Source organism: Sorex araneus, chromosome 6 (assembly GCF_027595985.1).
Source record: "Sorex araneus isolate mSorAra2 chromosome 6, mSorAra2.pri, whole genome shotgun sequence".
NCBI classification, from domain to species: domain Eukaryota; kingdom Metazoa; phylum Chordata; class Mammalia; order Eulipotyphla; family Soricidae; genus Sorex; species Sorex araneus.
Window position 1 is genome coordinate 161,851,016 of NC_073307.1, and position 18,602 is coordinate 161,869,617.

The window sequence follows — 18,602 nt, forward strand, 5'->3', positions numbered from 1 at the left end:
AGTGTTTTCATGCAAACGAATAAATTCGAGGCATACATTTTAAGGGGCATCTGAATCTGAATCAGGAAGTCCGGATGCCTCACCCTCAGTTCTCCAGTCCCTTTGCTCTTGTTTCCTGCCAGGTCTGAGAGTATGGTGCTACTCAGGTCCTGGGGCGCTGGGTTCTTTTTGGGCCACACCCAGCATTGCTCTGGGACCAGGTGGTGCCCATATGGAACCCAGCTCAGTGCTCTCAGAGTTTGTGCTCCAACCACCATCCCACTTCCAGAACCCTGAATATATCTAGGATGTCCTGTATGTAGCCCACAGTTGCCACCTGAGGGCTGCGGACCCTACCGCTGAGCCCCGAGCCCTCCCGTCCCACATTTAGTGCCCAGGTTCCTCTCTTAACTGCAGCCTCTGGGTGAGATCTCCTCAGGGCCTAGCGCTGCCCTCTGGGTTCTCCTGCGACCCCCCTGCACCTGCAGCCAGAGGGAGTCGGTCCTAACAGTATAGAATTGCCCTTTGGAAGATAATCAATGATGAAGGACAGAGAAACCCCCCTCCCGCACAGACAGCCCCTAGAGCAGCTGAACCAGACACTGGCACCAGCCCAGCTGCTCTCCTGGAGCGTCTTTAGAGGAGAATCAGGGAACTTGACCCTGGGGAGTGTGGGCATCTCCTGGCTTGGACCTTTCTCCTGGGCCTGCTGAGGCCTCACAGCTGGGACTCAGATAAGGGTTGGTGACTGGCCACAAGCTAGTTGGATGCTGGGCTGGGACCAGGACTCAGCGTCAGCCACTTTGGCTCTATGCCTGAGTCACCCACCTTTATGTGAAAGTTCCTTCAACATCCAGGTTGTGGCACTTGAAGGTGTCCCGGCCTCTGCTTCAGAACCAGGAGTGAGCTGGGGTCTAGGTTAGTGAGGAGGCCACGTGGGAGACCTGGGTTCCACCCAGCTTCCCTCTGTCCTTTAGAAAAGAAATGAAGGGAAGAGAGTCACGAACTCCAAAGCCTTTGCCAGAGGCTCAGGCCCAGTGGGCCCTGTTGTGGGTTGGAGTTGGCGGGAATCAGCCCTCTGGGCTCATCCCCTGAATCGGGACAGGGGCCATGGGGTGACTCACTTGGGGGTGGGTGGACTCCTGGCAATTTGCAGGGTTCACTAAGTGCTCTCTTGTGTCCCCACAGACAATGGACCATCAGCAGAGAATTTGGCCGACTCTCCTTCTGGTTGGAGCCCTCGAGCTGTGGTGAAGAAGGAGCTGCTGTCAAAGGTGGCCGCTGGGTGCAAGTACCGGGTCAATAACAAACTCGATCAGGAGCTCCGGCCACTACCTACTGGGGAGATCATCCTAAACGCATTGGTGCTGTCTTTGGAGGGGAGGTGCTACAGCCTCACCCAGAAGAACTGTGAGCAATTCGCCAAGGAGCTGCGCTACGGTGAACTCATGTACTACCAGGTGAATCCTTAGCCTGTGCCCATGACCCCAGCAGTGACCTCATGATGTGTGGGCCAGGTCAAGATCCAGTATGAGCAGGACAGAGAGAGCACTGGCTCAGCGTGGGAGGAGGAGGAGGGGCACCAACTTTGGCTTTGCTGTTGGGGCTGAGCTAGATCCACTCCGAGAAGCAGGTTCTCTCACCCACTTCACAGAAGGAGAAACTGAGGTCCACATTGATCAACACTCTAGTACTTGCGTTGTAGAATGGATATGACCCCAGGGCACCTGACACACAGGCCCTGATGTCCCTGGAGGGGTCAGGGAGAGGCAGTTCCATAGTGAAGGCCGGTTTCACTCTCCGCTTGAGCCTGACTTGGCCAGGGAACCGAGAGCCCAGGGGACAGGGGCTGTGAGGTTGGGCAGAGGAGGGGCCGGGCTGTGGGTGAAGAGGCAGAGCACATGCCTGGCATGAGGGAGACCCTGGGCTGCACCCCGGGCACCTCAGGGGCAGGCAGAGCAATACTAGGTGTGGACAGGAGAGAAAACAGGAGTAGAAGAGTTGGGAGGAGCGTGACCAAGGCAGAGGAGGCGGTTTGGGCCACAGGCACTGCCCACAGCTCTTCCAACCCCTCATGCGCTCAGGCTCAGTGTCTGCCGATCAGTGTTTGTCCATTGGGCACTATTATCCCCCAGGGTCAGACCAGCCTCCCCATCTCTTCAGGAAAAGCTGACAGTGTTGATCTAAACCAACTTGTCACTGACAAGGTCTGACTCCCAGTGGCCATCTCCAGAGGCAGAGAGGCTGAGGGCGCCCCCTGGAGGTGGGTCCTGTATGGGCAGAAGTAGCCTTGAACCTCCCTCCAGGTGTCCAAGATGCTGATCCCTAAGGGCTCCTTGTCAAGAGGGGGAGAGCTCTGGAAAAGGGGATGTGACCAAAGGGAACCCACCCTTTTGGGAATGTGGAGCCCAGGATGGAGACAGGTGGATACTGAGACTATATGTACACAGGACGCCCAATGGATGCCGTGGTCCTGTCCCCAGCCCGCATGCTGTCCCGGGTCACTCTGACGAATTGTTTGCTGACAGTCTCTTTAAGCTCCTCTGAAGGGGTGTTGTAATCACTCTCAAACACACACACAAACACAAACACACACACATTCCTGGAGTGAACCAAAGGTCACCAAAGGCTGAAACCACAGGCAGAGAACCTTACTGAGAGGAATCATTGTCTCGGGACATGTCCAGAGACCCTTTATCTTAAGATCAGCAAAGTGGGACCAATTTGCTTAGAGATTGAGGTTCTCTCTCTGTCTTTCTGCCTCCCTGACGTTGATTCGGACCCCTGGTCAAGGCCTTAGTCCACCATATCTCCCAAGATCTCAGTGGGCATCACAGTCCCTGATTGGGCACCAGCCTCAGCTGAGGCAGCGACAGCAGGTACTCCCAGAGACTTCTGCGAAGGGCCCCCATTCTGCAGGGGACCAGGACACAATCTTCCTGTTCATGTCGCTCCACAGGGGCACAGGCCCCCAAGCTCTCCAGCTCCCCCTGGGCTCCCCTGTCTGCCTCTTGCCAGGACCCAGATTGCCGCTGACCCGGGTGGCCCCTGTGATTGTGGGGGTCTGGGGTACACGGGGAAACACTAGATACAGTCTCGTCGTCTCTCCCAGGACAGGGGCTGACAGGCTCCTGCCCTTCCTGGCCCTGAGTCCCCTCCTCTGTGGGGGCAGATATGACTTCCGGGATTGAGGCCCACGTGGGTCAGGGGCTGGGTTCAGCGTCCACAGGCTGGCCCCGGGCAGCGACATGTGGTCACATGTGGTCACCCCATGATCAACAGAAGGGGGGTGGGGATAATGATGCCCAGGGAGAGGTTTCAGATTTCCTGTGATCAGAGCCTCACTCACGGACAGAGTTCTGCTTCGTGAAGAAAGGGGGCTCCCACTCACTGTGCACCCCTCCCTGTGAGCCCCCCTCACGACTCCTCTGGGGATCCTGTCATCTGTGTCCCCAAAAGCTCCTTCCCTGTCCAGAAGCCCCAGACAGGGGGGTTCTTGTCTCCTGTTGAGGGAGCCCCTTCCTCTCATTTGTTGCAGAGGCAACAGCAGAATTCAGCAACTGGGCTGGCTCCTTGCATGGGTGAAAGATGTAGAATGTTCTAGAACCTTCCCTGTGAAGGACCCACTGCTTTCTGTCTCTGTTTTTCTTCTGTAGAACAGAGTCGGTCCTGATCCCAAACCTGGAGATCTGATTGAGATTTTCAGCGACAGTTATCGACATTGGACTGTGTTTGTGGGAGATGCTTACGTGGTCCATCTGATTACTGTAGGTAAGGACGGGGTCTCTGTAGAGGACGGGCTGAGGTGATTGTGGGTTCGGTTCACACTGTGCTGGTCTCCCCTGCTGGCCTGGCCGGCGGGCACAGCTCTGAGGCCACATGACTTGGGCTCCCCGCTGTAGGTCCATCAGCTTCTGATCTCTAGCTGGAAGTTCCTGGACAAGCCCTGGACTCGTCCCATTAGAGAGTGGGGGTCACTCAGCCCCTCTCCCGGGGACTCAGCCCTTCCTGCGCCCAGTCCCCTTTGTAGCTGCTGATCTTGCAGAGACAGGGGGGACAGGAAGCAGGAGCTCCCCAACACTCAGCTCTGCCACAGGCTCATGAAAGGAGCATGGCCCCCACCCCAGGGAGCAGCACGGTGGACCCTGGTTCCTGCCCACGGACCTGTGATTGCCCCTGGGTTCCACCTCCACTCAGCTGTATCTTCCATGGCTCAGGGAGAAGCCCCTGGGGTGGGGCTGGCAACAGGGAGTGCAGGGGTGGCCTTGGCAGGGCTGAGTCAACCCCCTCTCCTCTTCATCTTGGCTTAGATATTTGATATAGTTATTGGATCCCCCATAAATATTCCAACCTAGGGTTGTTTTGTTTGTGTGAACATAGATTTTCATTCCTCTGCGATTAGTGGCCCCACACCTCTGCCCTTTGGTTCAAGGGTCTCTCTAGAAGTAGGGGAGGGAGCCCCCTAGAGGGGAAAGGGAAGAAGCACATTGTAGTGGAGCAGGGCTGGGAGAGAAGGGAGAGGTGAGAGGAGGCTTGGGAGCCTGGATGGGGGAGGGAGAGGGAGGGGGTGGGACTTAGCGAAAGAGGCAGACTAAGGGCATGGAGGGAAAACCTGAAAGAGACATTTGAGTTTTGAATATAATGAGGAAGAGTTAGGGGTAGGAGTGTTTTCATGCAAACGAATAAATACTAGGCATACATTTTAACGGGCTTCTGAATCTGAATCAGGAAGTCCGGATGCCTCACCCTCAGTTCTCCAGTCCCTTTGCTCTTGTTTCCTGCCAGATCTAAGAGTATGGTTCTGTTAAGGTTCTGCGGCGCTGGGGTCTTTTTGGGCCACACGCAGCATTTCTCTGGGACCAGGTGGTGCCCATATGGAACCCAGCTCAGTGCTCTCAGAGTTTGTGCTCCAACCAGCATCCCACTTCCAGAAACCTGAATATATCTAGGATGTCCTGTATGTAGCCCACAGTTGCCACCTGAGGGCTGCGGACCCTACTGCTGAGCCCCGAGCCCTCCCGCCCCACACTTGGTGCCCAGGTTCCTCTCTTAACTGCAGCCTCTGGGTAAGATGCCCTCAGGGCCTGGCGCTGCCCTCTGGGTTCTCCTGCGACCCCGTGCTCCTACAGCCAGAGGGAGTCGGTCCTAAATGTATAGAATTGCCCTTTGGAAGATAATCAATGGTGAAGGGCAGCAGAAACCCCCCTCCCGCACAAACAGCCCCTAGAGCAGCTGAGCCGGACACTGGCACCAGCCCAGCTGCTCTCCTGGGGAGTCTTTAGAGGAGAATCACGGAACTTGACCCTGGGGTGTGTGGACATCTCCTACCCTGGACCTTCCACGTGGGCCTGCTGAGGATTCCCAGCTGGGGCTCAGGACAGTGCAGGTTGGTGACTTGCCACAAGTCAGTTGGATGCTGGGCCGGGACCAGGAGCCAGAATCAGCGTCCTTGGCTCTGAGCCTGTGTCACTTACCTTGATGTGGACAGTTCCTGCAACATCTGTTAGGGCACAGTTCTGGATCTCCGACCACAGACAAGGACCACACAGGAATGCAATTAGCAAGCGGGTAGTTTATTATGCTGGCTAGCCAGGGTCATGCATACGCACACAGCAACACACAGGTCCCATGTGCGAGGCAAGGCCCCGAGCTTCTCCAAAGGAGATCTTATATAGGCCTTCACCGGCCGTTACAGCAGGGACCGTGCATTTCATAGCCAATAGATTTGTATGATACATGTTTTCCAAACCAATCCATTTAGAAGGACATCACTCCCTAGCCTATGATTTTAGTGATCAGCATTTGCTTCTGTGTTCAGAAATGTCCTGGGTTTTAGGGCAGTCATGGGTCTAGTGGCATGGGTTTTGTAAGAGGCATCTGGTTATCTGGTCTAACTTGCAACCTGGGCGCCTGTATCTGAGTTCCTTGCTCAAGGGCAGAAAAACAAGTTATTCTGTAAGTTATTCTGCAATGCAAGCTCCTATAAAAAGAATCTTGAGAAAGCTATACTAATTCCTACGGTCTGTTCTGAGTCAATTCCTCACACATCCAGGTCAGGGGCATTTGAAGAACTCCTGGCCTCTGCTTCAGAACTAGTGAGCAGGGGTCTGGGTCAGAGAGGAGGACATGGCCGTGTCGGAGATCCGGGTACCTCCCTGCTTCCCTCTGTCACTTAGAAAAGAAATGAGAGGAAGAGAGTTTGGGGACTCCAAAGCCTTCGCAAGAAGCCCAGGCTCACTGGGCCTCATTGTGGGTGGAGCTGGTGGACATCTGCCCTTCTGGGCTCATCCCATTGTGGGGACAGGGGCCATGGGGTGACTTATTTGGGAGGGCGGCATGGAGTCCGAGAGTTGTGCAGGGTTGACACTGAGTCCTCTCTTGTGACTGCACAATGTTGGAACATTACTAGAGAATTCGGCCAGCTCTACAGCTGGGCAGTGCACTGGACTTGTGGTGAAGAAGGAGCTGCTGTCCAAGGTGGCTGCGGGGTGCAAGTACCGGGTCAATAACAAACTCGATCGTGAGCTCTGCCCACTCCCTGCTGACGATATCATCCAAAAGGCCTTGGCGCTGTCTAACGAGGGGAGGTCCTATAGCCTCACCCAGAAGAACTGTGAGCAATTCGTCACAGAGCTGCGCTATGGAGAATTTATCTACTACCAGGTGAGTTTTCAGCCCATTCCTCATCCCCAGCAGGATTGCCCCTGATGTGTTGGACCAGGGAGAGATCCAGGTATAACTGGACAGAGCGCCACTGTCCCCCTCTCCAGATGTCACCATCAGGGTGGGAGGTAGAGGGGCACCAGCTTAGTCTCTGAAGACAGGGCTGAGCTGGACCAACGGCTGAGAACCAGGTTCTCTCACCCATTTCAAAGATGGATAAATCGAGGCCAACAGTGCTCAAGGTATTATCAAAACTCTAGCACTTTCCTTATTTTGGGGATCTGACCCCGAGGCACCTATCACGCAGGCCCAAATGTCCCCGTAGGGCTCAGGGAGAAGCATCCTTGCAGTGGAGACCTGTTTCATCTTGGGTTGAGCCTGACCATGGCCAGGGAGCAGAGACCCTACGGAACAGGGGCTGTGATGATTGAGCAGAGGAGGGGCCAGGTTGTGGGTGAAGAGGCAGAACAAATGCCTGGCATGTGGGAGACCCTGGGCAGCACCCCGGGCACCTCAGGGGCAGGCAGAGCAATACTAGGTGTGGTCAGGAGACAGAACAGGAGTAGAGGAGTTGGGGGGAGCAGGACCAGGCAGAGGAGGCAGTTTGGGCTACAGGCACTGCCCACAGCTCTTCCAATCCCTCATGGGCTCAGGCACAGTGTCTGCCGGTCAGTGATTGTCCACTGGGCACTATTGTACCCCATGGTCAAATCAGCCTCCCCATCTCTTCAGGAAAAGCTGACAGTGTCTATCTAAACCAACTTGTCACTGACAAGGTCTGGCTCCCAGTGGCCATCTCCAGAGGCAGAGAGGCTGAGGGCGCCCCCTGGATGTGGGTCCTGTATGGGCAGAAGTAGCCTTGGCCCTCCCTCTAGGTGTCCAAGATGCTGATCCCTACGGGCTCCTTGTCAAGAGGAGGAGCGCTCTGGAAAAAGGGGATGTGACCAAAGGGAACCCACCCTTTTGGGAATGTGGAGCCCAGGATGGAGACAGGTAGATACTGAGACTGTTCTGGGCACCCGGATGCCCAGGGGATGGCGCGGTGCTGTCCCCAGCCCGCATGCTGTCCCGGATCACACTGACGAACTGTGGTGCTGACAGTCTCTTTAAGCTCCTCTGAAGGGGTGTTGTAATCACTCTCAAACACACACACACAAACACAAACACACACACAAACATTCCTGGAGTGCACCAAAGGTCACCAAAGGTTGAATCTTACTGAGTCAGCGAATCTTACTGAGAGAAATCATGGTCTCGGGACATCTCCAGAGACCCTTTATCCTAAGATCAGCAAAGTGGAACCAATTTGTTTAGTGATTGAGGTGCACTCTCCATCTTTCTGCCTCCCTGATGTTGATTCTGACCCCTGGTCAAGGCCTTAGTCCACCATATCTCCCAAGATCTCAGTGGGCATCGCAGTCCCTGATCTGGGCACCTGGCTCAGCTGAGGCAGTGGCAGCAAGTGTGGCCAGACCCAAGGCACCCCCAGAGACTCCTGTGAAGGGCCCCCATTCTGCAGGGGACTAGGGCACAGTCTTTTTGCTCATGTCGCTCCACAGGGGCAAAGCTCTCCAAGCTCTCCAGTTCCCCCTGGGCTCCCCTGTCTGCCTCTTGCCGGGACCCAGATTGCAGCTGCCCCGGGTGGCCCCTGTGATTGTGGGGGTCTTGGGGTACACGGGGGAAACACTCAGATACAGTATCGGCATCTCTCCCAGGACAGGGGCTGACAGGCTTCTGCCTTCCTGACCCTGAGTCCCCTCCTCTGTGGGGGCAGATCTGACTTCCGGGATTGAGGCCTACGCGGGGCAGGGGCTGGGTTCAGCGTCCACAGGCTGGCCCCGGGCAGCGACATGTGGTCACATGTGGTCACCCCATGATCAACAGAAGGGGGGTGGGGATAATGATGCCCAGGGAGAGGTTTCAGATTTCCTGTGATCAGAGCCTCACTCACGGACAGAGTTCTGCTTCGTGAAGAAAGGGGGCTCCCACTCACTGTGCACCCCTCCCTGTGAGCCCCCCTCACGACTCCTCTGGGGATCCTGTCATCTGTGTCCCCAAAAGCTCCTTCCCTGTCCAGAAGCCCCAGAGAGGGGGGTTCTTGTCTCCTGTTGAGGGAGCCCCTCCTCTCATTTGTTCAGAGGCAACAGCAGAATTCATCAACTGGGCTGGCTCCTTGCATGGGTGAAAGATGTAGAATGTTCTAGAACCTTCCCTGTGAAGGACCCACTGCTTTCTGTCTCTGTTTTTCTTCTGTAGAACAGAGTCGGTCCTGATCCCCAACCTGGAGATCTGATTGAGATTTTCAGCGACAGTTATCGACATTGGACTGTGTCTGTGGGAGATGCTTACGTGGTCCATCTGATTACTGTAGGTAAGGACGGGGTCTCTGTAGAGGACGGGCTGAGGTGATTGTGGGTTCGGTTCACACTGTGCTGGTCTCCCCTGCTGGCCTGGCCGGCGGGCACAGCTCTGAGGCCACATGACCTGGGCTCCCCGCTGTAGGTCCATCAGCTCCTGATCTCTAGCTGGAAGTTCCTGGACAGGCCCTGGACACGTCCCATTAGAGAGTGGGGGTCACTCAGCCCCTCTCCCGGGGACTCAGCCCTTCCCGTGCTCAGTCTCCTCTGTAGCTGCTGATCTTTCAGAGACAGGGGGGACAGGAAGCAGGAGCACCCCAACACTCAGCTCTGCCACAGGCTCACGAAAGGAGCATGGCCCCCACCCCAGGGAGCAGCACGGTGGACCCTGGTTCCTGCCCACGGACCTGTGATTGCCCCTGGGTTCCACCTCCACTCAGCTGTATCTTCCATGGCTCAGGGAGAAGCCCCTGGGGTGGGGCTGGCAACAGGGAGTGCAGGGGTGGCCTTGGCAGGGCTGAGTCAACCCCCTCTCCTCTTCATCTTGGCTTAGATATTTGATATAGTTATTGGATCCCCTATAAATATTCCCACCTAGGGTTGTTTTGTTTGTGTGATCATAGATTTTCATTCCTCTGCGATTAGTGGCCCCACACCTCTGCCCTTTGGTTCAAGGGTCTCTCTAGAAGTAAGGGAGGGAGCCCCCTAGAGGGGAAAGGGAAGAAGCACATTGTAGTGGAGCAGGGCTGGGAGAGAAGGGAGAGATGAGAGGAGGCTTGGGAGCCTGGATGGGGGAGGGAGAGGGAGGGGGTGGGACTTAGCGAAAGAGGTAGACTAAGGGCATGGAGGGAAAACCTGAAAGAGAAATTTGAGGGTTGGAGATAAAGAGGAAGAGTTAGGGGTAGGGAGTGTTTTTATGCAAACTAATAAATACTAGGCATACATTTTAACGGGCTTCTGAATCTGAATCAGGATGTCCGGATGCCTCACCCTCAGTTCTCCAGTCCCTTTGCTCTTGTTTCCTGCCAGATTTGAGAGTATGGTTCTGTTCAGGTTCTGTGGCGCTGGAGTCTTTTTGGGCCACACCCAGCATTGCTCTGGGACCAGGTGGTGCCCATATGGAACCCAGCTCAGTGCTCTCAGAGTTTGTGCTCCAACCACCATCCCACTTCCAGAACCCTGAATATATCTAGGATGTCCTGTATGTAACCCACAGTTGCCACCTGAGGGCTGCGGACCCTACCGCTGAGCCCCGAGCCCTCCCGCCCCACACTTGGTGCCCAGGTTCCTCTCTTAACTGCAGCCTCTGGGTGAGATGTCCTCAAGTCCTGACGCTGTCCTCTGGGTTCTCCTGCGACCCCCCTGCTCCTACAGCCAGAGGGAGTCGGTCCTAACAGTATAGAATTGCCCTTTGGAAGATAATCAATGGTGAAGGACAGAGGAAATCCCCCTCCCGCACAAACAGCCCCTAGAGCATCTGAGCTAGACACTGGCACCAGCCCAGCTGCTTTCCTGGGGCGTCTTTAGAGGAGAATCACGGAACTTCACCCTGGGGTGTGTGGACATCTATTGCTCTGGACCCTCCACCTGGGCCAGCTGAGAATTCCCAGTAGGGGCTAAGGGCAGTGAAGGGTTGGTGACTGGCCACAAGCTAGTTGGATGCAGGAGCCAGCATCAGCCACCTTGGCTCTGTGCCCGTGTCACCTACTTTGATGTGGACAGTTCCTGCAACATCTGTTAGGGCACGTTTCTGGAGCTCCGACCACAGACAAGGACCACACAGGAATGCAATTAGCAAGCGGGTAGTTTATTAAGCTTGGTAGCCAGGGTCATGCATACGCACACAGCAACACGCAGGTCCCATGTGCGAGGCAAGGCCCCGAGCTTCTCCAAAGGAGATCTTATATAGGCCTTCACCGGCCGTTACAGCAGGGCCCGCGCATTTCATAGCCAATAGATTTATAAACATGTTTTCCTAACCAATCCATTTGGAAGGACATCACTCCTTAGCCTATAGTTTTAGTGATCAGCATTTGCATCAATGTTCAGGAATGTCCTGGGTTTTAGGGCAGTCATGGGTCTAGTGGCATGGGTTTTGTAGGAGGCATCTAAGAGGCATCTGGTTATCTGGTCTGACTTGCAACCTGGGCGCCTGTATCCGAGTTCCTTGCTCAAGGGCAGAAAAACAAGTTATTCTGCAATGCGAGCTCCTATAAAAAGAATCTTGAGAAAGCTAAACGAATGCCTACGGTCTGTTCTGGGTGACTTCCTCACACATCCAGGTCAGGGGCATTTGAAGAACTCCTGGCCTCTGCTTCAGAAGTAGCAGTGAGCGGGGGCCTGGGTCAGTGAGGAGGGCATGGCCGTGTCGGAGATCTGGGTACCTCCCTGCTTCCCTCTGTCCCTTAGAAATGAAATGAGAGGAAGAGAGTTTGGGGACTCCAAAACCTTCGCCATAATTGCAGGCTCACTGGGCCTCATTGTGGGTGGAGCTGATGGGTGTCAGCCCTTCTGGGCTCATCCTCTGAACAGGGACAGGGGCCATGTTGTGACTTATTTGGGAGAGCGGCATAGAGTCCGAGAGTTGTGCAGGGTTGACACTGAGTCCTCTCTTGTAACTGCACAATGTTGGAACATTACTAGAGAATTCGGCCAGCTCTACAGCTGGGCAGTGCACTGGACTTGTGAAGAAGGAGCTGCTGTCCACGGTGGCTGCGGGGTGCAAGTACCGGGTCAATAACAAACTCGATCATAAGGGATTTGAAAATATTTTGACTGCAGTGGCCACTGTTTCGAAATCTGGGCCAATAGCAACATTAGCCACTGTTTTCGCTACGCTTTTCAGATCATAGCAGGAAAGAAGTAAGATCCCTGAACCACGATGTCCGGCCTAGCCAAGGGGGTTGCATCTGGCCTCTCGGTCACCTTGGGGCTCCTTTTAGGTATTTCAGGTGGGGGCCCCGCAGCCCCTCTGTACCCAAGTGTGTGAGTCCCAAAGTTCCTGGGGAGCCCCAGGCCGCAGGGATGGGGGCGCTTCCGGGGGGAAGGGCTGGAGCTGGACTAGGGGCCGGCCGGGGTGGGACTCGTGTCCCTGTGACAAGGCAACCCGCTCTTTCTCCTCAGGAGACTCTCAGCAGACTCAAGCCCAGGCCTCTGTCAGGAAGCAGGAACATCCCCACCTGCTGATTCCTCCCTCGCTGCCCCTTCCTGCCTGCAGATAGAGCAATAAAGGGCTGGACTCCGGGGTTTGCGTCTGTGTCCGTCTTTCTCCTGCAGGACGCGGGTCCTTCCACAGGCACACGGGCACAGGCCCATCCCGATGGGCATGAACAGGACCCAGGGCCTGTGGCCAGTGCTGTGTGTCTGTGCAGCTGTGACCAGGTGTGGCCCCAGTGCCCACTGCTCCTGCTGCCCCTGCAGGATCCACCAGTTTTCTCGGCTCTCCCTGTCTTTTCTCTGGCTCTCCCTGGCTCCCCCTGCTCCAGCTCGGGCTCCGGCTTCTCCCCACAGGGTCCTGCACAGGCCTCCTGGGGCCTCTATCCCATCGTCGCCTCCACCCACCCCCCACTTAGCCCCAGGCTCCCGCTGGGTTCCCGAGAGAACGTGACTTGCTGAGTGCCCCCACACTGAGCCCGCTGATTAGCTGCTGGGGGTCACCCTGGATAGGGGAAGGGCCAGCATCCATCTGGGTCCCTGGAGAATATTCAGGTGGAAGTCGGGACTTTACCCTTGAGAAAATCCTCTGTGGAGTAAGCGGTGGTGGCGCATGTGTCTCTACTAAGATATGAGTTCTCATGTCCTACCTTGTTTGCAAACTCACACTTATTGTTTGATGATGATGGTGATGATGATGATGATGGTGAGGATGATGATGATGATGGTGATGGTGATGATGATTCTGCTGGTGATGATGATGATGATGATGATGATGATGATGATGATGATGTGGGTGATGATGCTTTCCTTGGTCTCTGATACATGACTGTTTAGAGGGTTTCAGGAGCATTGCCAGAACTGAAAGGCATGTGTTCTCTCTGCCCACGGATTATTGTCCTGGCAGCACCCCCATTCTGTACTTCTCAGAAAAGGGCAGTATCTGTGAGGGACCTCCAGACCCAGTTCCAGGACCAGAGTGTGTCAGCTGTGTGCGGCAGAGCTGATCAGGCTCCTGCCTCTGCTGAGTTCTTTGTTGGACATGTCTGTGGTGACTGTGGTCCTTGACCGTGGACAGGAGGGTGGGGGCTGTGGGACCAGGAGCCACAAGAGGCACCCCAGTACTCCCTAGTCACCTGGTCCTTGGTCATGACAGCTCAGCCATCTGTGGGACCTCTGAGCCCCCGCTGCCGCCCACAGGCCGGCCAGACACTCTCTCGCCAAGCTCAAAGCCCCAACCAGGACAGGGACGGCTTGGGTTGAGGTCCTCCACCTCCCTGCCTGTTTTGCTGGAACATATGAACCTCTGTCACATCCCCAAAAGGGTCCCTGCCTGTTTTGCTGGAACATATGAACCTCTGTCACATCCCCAAAAGGGTTCATGACTGGCTTTGGGGTACAAGGTGCCATAAGATCATTTTCAATGGCGCCTTGTCCTCCCTGGGAGGTTGTGAGGAAGAAAGCCCAGGGCATCCCTACAGCCTGCCTCTTGTCTCTTCATCAAGTGTCCCAGAGCCCAGGCCTCCTTTGTCCCATTTCCAGGGCAGATATGAGTCATCTGCTAGGTTAAGGGTCCCCCCAAACTAAAACTGGCCTTTGCTCTCACATCATATAAGCTCACTAGTAGCCATTACTCAGAGACTCACAAATAAATCTCAGAGAGATCAACAAGCTTCAGAGATGCCTCCAGCCCTTATGCCAGGCTAAGTCTGATCTAGGGCAGCCCAGAGGGGGCAGGTGATTCTCTGCCTTGCCCCAACGGAGCTCCAGCAGCTGTAAATTGCCTTCAGAAGTCAATTACCTCTATTTTCATGGCCATTCTCCATAGGCTTGGACAAGCCTCATCCATGAGGAAATTTGCTGAAAAACTCCAGTATGAGGATTTTATGACCAAAAGGTCCAGGCTCTCACGGAGTCAGGGATGGCAACCTCCCTCCATCTCCTCTGCTTCCAGGAGCTTGGTAGTCACCCTATGAACTGTCTCTGTGGCCAAATGAGCTCATTAACAGACATGACCCAGAGAATCACAAATAAATCTCAGAAGACATCAACAAGCTGAGGAGATGCTCTGGATCCCCAAATCACTATCCAGTTAAAAATGTAACTCCAGCTGTATCAAGATACTTAATAAGTTAGAATTCCTGGAGCAAATATAGCCACATGATATCTCATACTCTATACTAGTGGTAAGCCAGGAGTAACCAACACACTGGACCAGGTGTAGAGTAAAGTGCAACTGATATAGATTTAAAATAAAATTATATACAGACACACATACACATATTTGGATCAGCACACAAGGCAGGCTCAACCTGTAACAGAATGTTGTTAAATCTCTTATACAAAGAATTAATGGCTCCCAGGTGAGATACCACAATTCTCACACACTTTATCCTAAAGAAACTTTTGGGATCATTTTCTGTGGATTATCCATAGCAAGCAATACAAAATAATTTATTTGGGGCCTGCTATTGGGGCAGACAGAGCTATGATTGGAAAAACTTCATGTAATGATGGTGGGAAGGAGTAATGGTAGTGAGATTGGTGTTGGAACATTGAATGTAATAAATTATTGTGACAAACAAAAAAAGTAGCTAAAAGTGATCTTTGTTATCTGTAGGATAACATTAGTTTATCCTTTCTTCCTTGCCATAAGGAGCTTAGGTTTATTGGGTTACACCCATCACAGTGCTCCTGAGTCACTCCCATTCCTCTGTGTCTATCTTTAAACGCTTCTCTCCTCTCTACCCCAACCGGTCTATCACCTTTCCCCCCCTAATCAAATTCTGTTAGCTTGTAAGGTCAGATACTTCTAAGGACACTTGACTTATAGTCATGAGTGAAATATTGCCTTTCTCCTCTCCTTATGTCTTTTGCATAGTTTACTTTAAAGCAATGTCGTTTTTGTACAGACACAGGAAGACAGTTAAGATTATGCTTTTGTAACTTGCAAGTTAATTGACTCCGCATAATATTCACTCCTGGGCATCTGCTTTTTCGACTTAAGCTTCAGAGTTGCCCTTAGTTCTTGCACTGTAGCACTGTCATCCCATTGTTCATCAATTTGCTCAAGCAGACACCAGTAACGTCTCCATTGTGAGACCTGTTACTGTTTTTGGCACATCGAACACCCCACGGGTAGCTTGCCAGGGCTCTGCCATCTGGGAGGGATACTTTCAGTAGCTTGTTGGGCTCTCCAAGAGGAACGGGGGAATCAAACCGGGGTTGGCCATGTGCAAGGCAAATGCCCAACTCGCTGTGCTATTGCTCCAGTCCAGCCCCAAGAGGTGAAATTAAAAAAAAATTTTAATTGCTAGAAGGTCTCTTTATGTGGTGTTTTATTGTTTCTATTAACCCACTTTGATAGCTATTGAGGAAAAATAGATTCCAAGTAGAGTGGACAATTTTCCTCTAGGTGATGAACCACTTTGCTTTCTTAGGGACTGGTATCAGCTGAGGGGATTGGCAATACCAGAAAGTAAGGGAATTAATGTCACATCATCTTCAAACTCTCCGGAATAAGCCTTCGGATGGTCTCCGTTGTTGTATTTTTTTCAACCCATACAACATTCAATGTCAGAACAAATGGTAGCATATAAGTATTCATGTCTGAGTAAATCAAAGTATTTCTCATACAGTTGACAACTCCATTAAAACCACCCTAGAAATTGCATCAAAAGCTCTTGAAATCTATACTACATCGATAGTATGGGGAAAAGTTAGGAAGGCTTCGTGGTGCTCGGACCCTGTCATTGGATGGGAGGAAATCAGCTTTTCCGAATCAGTGAAGCTAATCAACCCATACAGTATGACCAGTGTTTGACCACTGGGCCTGATGGGTCAAAAATTATGATTACACACTATAATATAAATGAATTCAAGGAATGGCAGTATTTCAAGAGCCTGTTCAGATTCACTCATAACCCTACTGGAAGGAGCCTAGATCATTCCGACGTCCTCCACCAACTTTTCATCTCTAGTTGCAACGACAGATCCCCAGAGACCAGAGCCAGGAGTAGACCCGAAGCATCTCTCATTCTTTTTTTTTTAATAAGAATTTTATTTTATTGAATCAACATGTTGAAAATTACAATGCTTTCAGGCTTAAGTCTCGGTTATACAATGCTGAAACAACTATCCCTTCACCAGTGCCCATATCCCACCACCAAAAAAAAAAAAAAACCCACACAGTATATCTCCCATCCCGCCCCACCCTCACCCCCTCTGCCTTGTAACTGATAAGTTTCACTTTACTTTCTGTTTGCTTTGGTTACATTCAATATTTCAACACAAACCTCACTATTATTGTTAGGAGTACCCCACTAGAGTCAGACCTGTTGTGAAGAGAAATGAGGTCGCGCGGCCGCGGTAGCAGCCGCGTGGTTTTGGATTTCTGTACTTTAGCAACTAAGTCCAGGGAGATTTCTTCCAGATATTGGATCATTGCAAGCTTGTAAACCCCATCTGTGGTCGTCATAATATGGCGGTCACCACGCCCTTCATCCCCGGAAAGGAAGAGCTGAGAGAGAGAAATAACCTTTCCCCTCCTGGGCGTAGCCCAAAGCATCTCTGATGGCAAAAAGGAAGACAGGAAAAAAGCAAAACACACCAAAGCAGACCAAGATGTCAGGAAGGTGGCCCTGCGTCAGGGATGCAGGTTTGATCCTGGCACTGCCCCTGGGTACTGGCTCCAGGCATCGCTAGGTGAGGCCCAAGGGCTGTAGCTCCACATTGAGAGGCCCTTGCCATGAACCCATTGTCCATGCTGGCTCTGGGTTCCTTGAGCACTGTCTGTGAGCCCGTCTGTGCTTCGAGACTTACAATGTCAGCCCTACGGCCTGGGAATGCGTATTAGGGGCCACAATCTGTTCTGTGAAAGTCTGACCGAGGAGATCTGATGAGCGGCTGGGCTGGGAGCGTGTGGAGGTGCTGAGCACGTGGCTGATCCCGAGAGGCCGGGGACCCTCCCACTCCCTGCCCTGCACAGCTGCTTCCCGAGGGTTCCTGAGCTGTGGCCAGGCGGGAAACTGTGAGATCAAGGGCCTCTGAGCAGTGTGGGCTGTGCTGGCCGGTCACAAACGCTTATGGGGATCTGGGGAACCCTGGTGTTCAGCCCTGTGGACGTCTGACGTGAGGAGGGACAGTTCCGTGAGAGCAGGCCCCTCACTTCGGGCTCAGCCTCACTCTGGGCAGTCGGGGTCAGAGGGGAATTGCTGAGCACTCAGCGTGAGAGTCAGAGATTGGTGGTTGGGGATGGCAGCGCCCTGAGAAGTCTCTGGTACACGATGACTCACTAGGAAGAGAGATTCAGTGCTCTAAGCCCGGCTTCTTCTAATCAAAGTCTGTCACAGGTCTGAACTCTCATTGGAGGAGCATGAGGCTTGTTCTGGGGGTCACCAGGGCTACAACCAGTGCTGCTCAGGGAGCCCATGAGGACCCATTAGGGCCGTGTGGGGCCGTGTGGGACTGTGTGGGGTCAGGCTTGGACCCCAGGCAGGCGCTGCAGCTCTTGGCGGCCCCTTCCTCTCTGTCTAAAGCTGTTTCTTGGCACAGAGCCTGACTGATACAATTCATGGTTCTTGCTGCAGCCTGTGGGGCCTACGCCCTGTGTCCACACCAGGTTGGGGTTGGGGTTTCCGAGGGTGTGGATGTGTTTCTGGGTGTGGGGCAGCTGGGCAGGCGGCCTGGTCTCTGATGAGTTCTGGCCAGCAGGTGCTCTGGTCCCCTCTGGGGTGCTGGAGAGCAGGCGCCAGAGACTCCATCTCGTTCCCCAAGGAATTTCCCTTCCTTCACACCTTGATGCTCTCCTCCAGCCTCTCCGCAGGGCTAAGAAATGTCCCCATCGCTGACGGTTTAGTGTCAACCAGGTGCTGACCCTGACGGAGGGATGAAGGAAGCAGGGAACTTCCCGCATCACGGGGTGAGGGGCAGCGCTGCACTGGGGTCACCTGTGGTTCACACACCACAGGCCGGGCCAACGATGGCATCAAACTGCCATAGTCACCCTCTTCATCATCATCATCATCATCATCATCATCATCATCATCATCATCACTGTGACTAGCGTCCTGCATCTGAGTTCCGGCTCCCGCCCCTCCCCCACCTCCCGTGTCTGCCTTTGCTGCTCCCTCCCCCAGCCCCAATGACCACAAGTCCCCGAAGTAAGATGCCCAGGGTGGGGGGTCTTCTCAGGCTGTTGGTACTGAATAAACTTGTCTATTGGCAGCACCATCTGGGGTATATAGGCCTGCTGGTGCCAAGGGATAGGAATGTGTGTCCGGGAATAGGGATCGAGTCCCTGAGGACCTTGGTTCTGACCTGTGAAGTGTGTCCTGCTCAGGGCGGGCAGTTTGGGGGCTGAGTGTGAGGCTCATTGAAGCACCTCCCCCCTGCCCAGACTCTCCCCTCCCTCCCTCCCTCCCTCCTGCTGCCCCTTCTCTCCCTCCCATT